This window comes from Macrobrachium nipponense, chromosome 19, assembly GCF_015104395.2.
Source record: "Macrobrachium nipponense isolate FS-2020 chromosome 19, ASM1510439v2, whole genome shotgun sequence".
In the NCBI taxonomy this organism is placed as follows: domain Eukaryota; kingdom Metazoa; phylum Arthropoda; class Malacostraca; order Decapoda; family Palaemonidae; genus Macrobrachium; species Macrobrachium nipponense.
Genome location: NC_061088.1, coordinates 5554308 through 5564032, shown reverse-complemented (window position 1 = coordinate 5564032; position 9725 = coordinate 5554308).

Here is a 9725-nt window from a genome sequence, read left to right as displayed (position 1 = left end):
TACTTTAAACTACAAGAGGAATTTACTTCACAATTTGTGGATTGTATCCCCATATATATATATATATATATATATATATATATATATATATATATATATATATATATATATATAGATGATTACAACACCTTTCTCTTCCTTCCCCATCCTCTCGTTTTCGTCAAGTCTGGGTTACAAAAGGGCATTATAGGTCACCCTTCCCCACCCGACACCCCAATCGACCTTTGCACTGATGACGAAAAATAATTCTATAAACCTGGAAAAATAAATTCTCACCTCTAACTCTTCCCCCCCCCCCCTTCCTACACCATTACTCCCTCATTAGAGGGCTGTTGGAGGTTGGAGGTTGGAGGTTGGGGAGGTGTTGGAGATGGGGTTATTTAAGGGTTTCAACCCCACGATGCAACAACGAACACAAAGGGAGTAACGGAATCCCCCTATTCGAGATCTCACAAGCAGGTTTGGGGGCGTGACCTGGCGTGACCTACTCCGCCCCACCTGCCTGACCCGCCCCACTGACCTCTGCCCACTGCTGCTGCCCAAGTCAATGTCTCTTGAAACCCACTCCCCCCACCCCATCCCCCCCTATTTTTCCCACCCCCTACCCTTCTTACCCTGTCCACCCTTATAGAATCGATTTCTTGGCTTTAAGGAAGGAGAGAAGACGAGAGAGAGAGAGATCTGCCCCCTGCCCCCTGCCCAATTTAATATTTCTTAACCCATCCCCCCTTCCCTTTCCCGCTATAAAAGCATCTCACTTTAATGAGAGAGAGAGAGATATATATAATTTTGGTATATTTGTTATCTAATTGCTAACATACTGGGATATACACTTGGTGTGATTCTATCGAATGGTCTTGGGATATAACTTAGGTATAATGGTCATCTAATTGCCGTTAACATTAGGGATATAATTTTTTTCCAAAGTTTTAACGTATTTTTCATTAATATACAGGGATATAATATTATATATCTGCTTACAATCTTGGTTATAATTTTGGTCTAATATTCACTTAATTGTCCTGAAACAATCTTGGTTATAATTTAGGTTTAATGTTCACCTAAATATCCCTAGTATACAAGGATATAAATCTAATATATAACGTACTCTATTACAGCCCCTTCGCCGCATTACAACCCAAAAAAGCAAAACGGCAAAAACCCCCATGTAAAGATAAATTAGACAAATTAGAACCTGTATCTCCCACAAGAGGAAGAATATATCAGCTCCGTCTTCGGGAACCGCCTCCTCTGTCTGGCTGTAGTGGCGTCCATATATCTCGATACCCTTCCCGTCCTCGGTTCCCTTTTGTCCGAGGGCTGGCGAGGGCGTGCAGGACCGTTACCCTTTGTTCCTGAGTGCCACTCCAGGACACAGGGAGGAGGAGGAGGAGGAGGAGGAGGAGGAGGAGAAGTCGAAAGGGCGCTTTGTCTCTCAGCGTAGTAGCAGTAGTAGGAGTAGGAATTCTGAAGTTCTTTATTGGTAATTCTCATTCCGAGGTCCTCGCTTGCTATTGGGGCCTCCAGGAATTCTCTCGTGTTACTTTGAACCGTGTGGATTTTTTGTTTACTTCCTTTTGGGGGAGGGGGTGTGATTTTTCACGGTATTTCCTATTTAAATTTCGGAAATACGATTTTCAGAGTCATTTCTTGATATCTCAGTCATCCTATTCGACCGGTTGGTTTTTTATAAATGTGGGATTCCGGGTTGCATCCTGCCTCCTTGGGAGTCCATCACTTCTCTCACTATATGTGCTATGTTTCTAGCAGCACACTCTTCTGCATGAGTCCTGGAGCTACTTCGGCATCTGGATCTTGGGATCGTGCCTCCTAGTGTTCCTATGATTATGAGTACAATTTCCACTGGCATACCCCATATCCTTCATATTTCTATTTTAAAAGTCTTGCCATGGTATTGCGGCATCAATGAGTGATACTTTCCTCTTGGTTTTGTTAATTAACGTCACGTCTGGCCTATTTGCACGTATCACCCGATCTGTTCTGATACCATAGTCCCAGAGGATCTTTGCCTGATCGTTTTCTATCACTCCTTCAGGTTGGTGCAAGGTAGCTGGTGTTTCTTGCACAGGCTCCAGTGGAGGGCTTTTGCCACTGAATCATGCCTCTTTTTGTACTGGTTCTGTGCAAGTGCCGGGCATTCGCTTGCTATGTGGTTTGTGGTCTCATTTTTCGTATTTCACTTCCTACAAATGGGAGAGATGTTATTTCCATCTATCGTTCTTTGAACATATCTAGTTCTAAGGGCCTGATCTTGTGCCGCTGTGATCATTCCTTCAGATTCCTTCTTGAGCTCTCCCCTCTGTAACCATTGTCATGTGTCATCGTTGGCCAGTTCTTTAGAGTGTCTCATGTATTGTCCGTGCATTGGTTTGTTGTGCCATTCCTCTGTTCTGTTTGTCATTCTCCTGTCTCTGTATATTTGTGGGTCTTCGTCTACTTTTATCAGTCCTTCTTCCCATGCACTCTTGAGCCACTCGTCTTCACAGGTTTTCAGATATTGCCCCAGTGCTCTGTTCTCGATGTTGACGCATTCCTCTATGCTTAGTAGTCCTCTCCCTCCTTCCTTTCGTGTTATGTATAGTCTGTCCGTATTTGCTCTTTGGTGTAGTGCTTTGTGTATTGGCATTTGTTTCTTAGTTTTCTGGTCTATGCTGCGGAGTTCTGCCTTCGCCCACTCCACTATTCCTGCGCTGTATCTGATTACTGTCACTGCCCATGTGTTTATTATTATTATTATTATTATTATTATTATTATTATTATTATTATTATTATTATTATTATTATTATTTAAAGTGTCTGCTTTTTCCATTTTAAGGACTGGGGATTACTCTGCCTTCAGACCCTTATTTGGAATAAATAAATAAATTATATATATATATATATATATATATAATATATATATATATATATATATAAAAGAATTGCATTTGGATCTTTGTATATAAACACCTATTTAAGGAGAGCTTAAGTAGATTAAAAATGTTTTGTGTGTGGAAAACAAAGTTCTCTCCTCTCTCTCTCTCTCTCTCTCTCTCTCTCTCTCTCTCTCTCTCTCTCTCTTCTTGTCTTAATTCCTCCTGCCAGCGAGAAGTGGTTTTGTATGCAAGTGTCTTTAAGTGTTGCAAGTATTTTTCGTTTTATTCTCTTGTTTATAAGTGTTTGCAAGTATTTTTAGGTAAGAGTTATCTTTTGATTTTATTACGTAAACATATTTAAACGCCACTTTACATCGGGACCTAAACATGTAAGATCATCAGATCGTGCATCTGCTTCTTGATTGAGAGAGAGAGAGAGAGAGAGAGAGAGAGAGAGAGAGAGAGAGAGATTGTAGAGAGATTCGTAACTGAAATTACATAACTTTTACATTTAAAACATATATATATATATATATATATATATATATATATATATTTATATCTATATTGATAAAACAAAGAGAGAGAGAGAGAGAAAAAAAGAGAGATAGAGGGAGAGAGAGAGAGGAGAAAACGGCCTGATACAAGTAACGGCCAACGGACGAACAATTAACCAACGGCAGAAGCAAGAAATCCCATGGGATGACCAGACAAGAAGAACGGGTCTTGACCCCTTTTGTAATTGAGAGAGAGAGAGAGAGAGAGAGAGAGAGAGAGAGAGAGAGAGAGAGAGAGAGAGCACCAAATAGCTACCTAAATTCTCAAGAGAGAATAATAGAGTTTTTCAAATGTTTGCAAACAAAAGAATGACTAAAATTTTGCACAATGAATAACGAAAGGAGAGAGAGAGAGAGAGAGAGAGAGGAATGCCCAATTATCCTTTGACCTCGGTATACTCAATTCGGAATGCCAAAGGTTGGTTGGCTGGTCTTCCTTGCTTCGGCCAAACTCTTCTTGGTCACGAGTCGATAGCGCTATGAGCAGCTTGTTAGCGCTGCTGTTGCTGCTGCTGCTGCTGCTGCCTTTTTGAGATAGCGCATGCGTGAAAGCGCCACGTTCCACCGTCTGAATGGTAGCGCCACATGACAGGAGAATATTATTATTACTATTTTTTTTAATTATTTTTTTTTTATTTTATTATATTCAGAAGATAAACCTTGTTGTGTGGATATTATTATTATTATTATTATTATTATTATTATTATTATTATTATTATTATTAATTATTATTATTATTATTCACAAGATAATCCCCTGTTCATATGGAACAATTATCATTATTATTATTCAAAAGATATTCTAGTTTTCATATTGAACAATTATAGTATTATTATTATCATTATTTTATTATTATTATTATTATTAAGAGGATAAGCACTTTATTCATATAGAGCAATTAATATTATTATTATATTCACAATCTATTCACCTGTTCACATGGAACAATTATCAATAATATTCAAAAGATAATCCACTTTTCATATGGAACAATTATTATTATTATTATTATTATTATTATTATTATATTATTATAGTATTATTATTCAGAAAATCCATTGTATGTCATATGGAACAATCATTATTACTATAATATTATTTAGAAGGTGATCCCCTATTCATGTGGGATAGTTATTATTATTATTATTATTATTATTATTATTATTATATTATTATTATTATTATTATTATTATTATTATACAGAAGATCCACTGTAAGTCATATGGAACAAGCCCACCACAGGAGCCATTGACTCGAAATTCAAGCTTCCAAAAGAATATGGTGTTTCAGAAGATAATAGGAAATACAGAGGAGACAGAAAGAAGATGACAGTTATTCGGAAAAATTTAGATTATTGTCATTTTGACGTCGTATTTATGGACTTGCAATAGACAGGGGCCAATAGATCCAGCAGTACACAGGTGGCAAGCAGATCCTATAATAGCTGAAGGCCTTAATAGCGTCCATTTTATGATGACTTAACAGGACCTTCTGTTTATTGGCCTACAATAGACAGGTGCCAATAGATCCTGGCATGGACAGGTGCCCCAAATATCCTTATATATAATAAGATGACTCTTGCCAGAACCTCCTGTTTATTGACCTACAATAGACAGGTGCCAATAGATCCTGCCATGGACAGGTGCCCAAAATGTCCTAATTTATCATATGATGACTTACCAGGACCTTCTGTTTATTGACCTACAATAGACAGGTACCAATAGATCCTGCCATGGACAGGTGCCAAGCAGATCCTATAAACCAGCTGACCCTGAGACTTGAATTGATTTCCAATGCAGGGATGCCCAAAATGCCCTTAACCCCTAAAGGGCTCACCATTATAACCCCCTGTGCATTTACAAAACAGCGGTCCCAATTATAACTCGCTGTTTATAAACTAACTTCTGCCAAGTTTCCAACCAGATCCTATAAAGCAGCTTGACTCCGGTGGGATTGGCGTTCGTATCCTTCGCCAGAGAGGTCCGGCGTGGGCAGTTTGGGCACCCCAGGGGTGGGGGTGGGGTTGGGTAAGAGGGTAGATGCCCAATTAGAAAGTTATCGAGGTATCTCTTTGAGCATTGACAATGACTGGTTAACAAGGGAGCGCCTGGTGGGTGACGAGGCCTGATCGGTTTGATATCGACTTGGACACCTTCCTGGTCGAGTTGGGAGACCTGCATTTTGGTGTTGGTGGCCTGCGGAGCTTTGTTTGTGTTCTCTGTGTATATAAATAAAAAAAATGGATATGTATACATGTATATGTGTGTGTTGTTGTTGTTGTTGTGACGTGTATATGAGTGTGTGTGTAGGTGTATGGATTGGCTAACTTCCAATCACTGGATGTTGTTTATTAACACTGGTTTATCCTTGGGACAAGGTTTACGAATTGATAGTTGCAGTGACTGGCATATCTCTCTCTCTCTCTCTCTCTCTCTCTCTCTCTCTTTTTCAGGAGAATACTTGTCTTTTAAAGATTTTATTTTATGTGTATTTTATTCATCCCCATTTCCCTTTTGGAGTTTTATATTTTTAGGGAACAACTGTTCCCAAAATCTCTCTCTCTCTCTCTCTCTCTCTCTCTCTCTCTCTCTCTCTCTCTCTCTCAATTTGAGGTTCCCCATTTTACATAAAGGTCAGTATATGATTTAACAATACTTATTCCTATAATAAACTAATAGATGTATAATATATATAAATATATATATATATATATATATATATATATATATATATATATATGTATATATATATATATAATATATTGTATGATATATATATAGAACTATATATATATATATATATATACATAATATACTATATATATATACAGGGTCCATAAAGTCCCAGTACCATTACAAGTATTTATTGCTTGTAATGGTACTGGGACTTTATGGACACTGTATTTATATTATATACATATTTCAATTTTGTTTTTTGATAGCACCCTCAAATCCTATTCGGGGTCGACTGAAGTTGGCCCAGGCGATTTCTCTCTCTCTCTCTCTCTCTCTCTCTCTCTCTCTCTCTCTCTCTCTCTAAAATCTATTTGCATTCCACACCGAGACACCGAGAGAGAGAGAGAGAGAGAGAGAGAGAGAGATCCGGTTCACGGGAACCTATTCAGGCAAGCATTTCTCTCGGTGACTGAACGCATTTTCTCGTTTGCAGATCCTGAAGTGAAAAATAAAAAAAAAAAATGAAAATTAATTAAGAAAAGAAAAAAAGTCCTTTCAACTCCAGCTGCGTTTTTTTTTTTTTTTTTTTTTTTTTTGTTATTCTCCTTTTGATTCCTTCCCTTTGTTCTCTTCCTACGCAGCTGTCCAACTTCTTGAACTCTGAATGCTTTAAATAGCTCCCATTTCTTGTATTTCGTTTAAGACCAGTTTTTTCGGGACAGTATTGTGAGTTAAATAATTTGCCACTGGTGACCATAAACTTAGAATGATAGTAGTAGTAGTAGTAGTAGTAGTAGCAGTACTAGTAGTAGTAATAGTAGTAGTAGTAGTAACGGAATGGGCGTGTCACGGGCGTGAATGGCCGTGAAATAGCTCCAATTTTTATATTTAGTTTAAGACCAGTAACTTTAAGAATTTTGTGATTCAGTAAATTTGACTCATTGTTGTCAGTTGATTTAATAATAATAATAATAATAATAATAATAATAATAATAATAATAATAATAATAATAATAACCGAATGGGCGTGTCACGGCGGAGGACGGGCGTGAATGGGCGTGAAGGCCCTTCTTGCACACAGCTTCATATCCTAAACGCGAAAGCATGTAATTATATATATACGACTCACTGTTCCTAATGAACGCCCATAAAAAGTTTGTCGAATTTCCATTGCTCGCACTCTCTCTCTCTCTCTCTCTCTCTCTCTCTCTCTCTCTCTCTCTCTCTTTCTCATCATTTTTGAAGTCAGAATTAGTTTTAAAAATTTTGAGCCAGAATGGCTTTTTTTTTATTTGTTTTAATTTTCTTTAGCCAGAATTTTTTTTTCAATTATGAAAAACGTTTAATATTTTTTATTCTCCTTATTTCTCTTCTCTCGCTTCCTCTCTCTCTAATAATATCCGGCCTGTGCCGCAAGGTACGGTGTTAGCTGCAATACTGTTGTTATTATGATTGAAGACATAGACAATAATGTGAAGGATTCGGTAGTGAGTAGTTCGCAGATGACACAAGAATAAGTAGAGAAATTACTTGTGATGAAGATAGGAAACGCTCTACAAAGAGACCTTAACAAAGTATATGATTGGGCAGAGGTAAATAGGATGGTATTTAACTCTGATAAATTTGAATCAATAAATTATGGAGACAGAGAAAGAAAGCTATATGCATATAAGGGACCTAATAATGAGACCATCACAAATAAGGAAGCAGTTAAAGACCTTGGTGTGATGATGAATAGGAACATGTTATGCAATGATCAAATAGCAAACTCTGTTGGCAAAATGTAAAGCAAAAATGGGAATGTTTGTTACGGCACTTCAAAACAAGAAAAGCTGAACACATGATTATGCTTTATAAAACCATATGTTCGTAGTCCACTTGAATATTGCAATATGATATGGTACCCACACTATCAAAAAGGATATTGCACAAATAGAGAGTGTACAAAGGTCCTTTACAGCTAGAATAGAAGAAGTTAAGGACCTAGACTACTGGGAAAGACTACAATTCTTAAAATTATATAGTCTAGAAAGGAGAAGAGAACGCTACATGATAATTCAGGCATGGAAACAGATAGAAGGAATAGCAGAAAATATCATGGAACTAAAAATATCAGAAAGAGCAAGCAGAGGTAGATTAATAGTGCCCAAAACTATACCAGGAAAAATAAGGAAAGCACACAGGACATTAATCCACTACGCACCAGCATCGATAATGCAGCGTCTATTCAATGCGTTGCCAGCTCATCTGAGGAATATATCAGGAGTGAGCGTAGATGTGTTTAAGAATAAGCTCGACAAATATCTAAACTGCATCCCAGACCATCCAAGATTGGAAGATGCAAAATATTACCGGAAGATGTACTAGCAACTCTCTGGTAGACATTAGAGGTGCTCATACTGAGGGACTGGGGCAACCCGAACAAGATGTAAGGTCTGTAAGGTAAGGTCTGTAAGGTCTCTCTCTCATTTTTTGAAGTCAGAATTAGTTTAAAAAATTTTGAGCCAGAATGGCTTTTTTTTTATTTGTTTTAATTTTCTTTAGCCAGAATTTTTTTTCAATTATGAAAAACGTTTAATATTTTTTATTCTCCTTAAATTTCTCTTATTATTGTTTCGTTTTCTTCTCTTTCCCTTTCTCCTTTTGTCTTTTATCCTTTGTATTTTCTTGACCTACTCAATTTTCTCCTACGTTTTTTTTATCTTCTCTACGTTAGCTCCTTTTTTATTTCCCCTTCTTCCTGCTTTGCATTATAAGTGCATTTGTTATCTTCCTCTCATATATTCTTCACCCGTTACTCCTCTCCTTCATTCTCTTACCTTATTCTTCTTCTTGTTTCGTTTTTTCTCTTTCTTCTTCTTTCGTCTTTTTTTTTCCTTTGGTATTTTCTTGACCCTACTTTAAATTTTTCTCCCTACGTTTTTTTATTTCTTCTTACGTTTAGGTTCCTTTTTTATTTCCCCCTTCCTTCCTGCTTGCAATTATAATTGGTTTTCTCATGTTTACTCTTCTCCTTCTTCTTGTTTATTATTCCTTCCCGTTTTCCTTCCCCTTCTTCCTTTTTCCCTTTCTTCTTCTTCTTCTCTTTCTTGCTCTCTCATCCTCCTTTCTTTTTTCTCAGTCTCCTTTTTTCCTTTCCGTAAACGGAACGTGTCAGCTGCAGTATTTCTCAGTCCCCTCCCTTAACACACCCCCCACCCCCCCCAACCCTCACTTCTCCCCCTCACCCGTAAGACGCTCAGTTCATGAGGTCATATGACCCGGCTTCCCATTTGAGGTCATTGTACCCTTTTTCAGGTCCTGGAGAGGAACTGTAAGGAGAGAGAGAGAGAGAGAGAGAGAGATTATCTGGAATGAACTGGAAAAAACTTTTTTTTGTGAATTTTTTTCCGATAAAATTTATGTTATTGGTTTTGTTATAGATTAAAGGTGTTTAATTTTATGTAATGTAATTAGTTTATATATTTTATTGATAATTGATCACGTGTCTTTGGTGTTATGTTGAACCATTTTTTATTTATTTATGTTGTATTTTTTCTGCATTTTTGTTATCTTTTATGCCTGAATGTTCTCTCTCTCTCTCTCTCTCTCTCTCCTCCTCTCTCTCTCTCTCC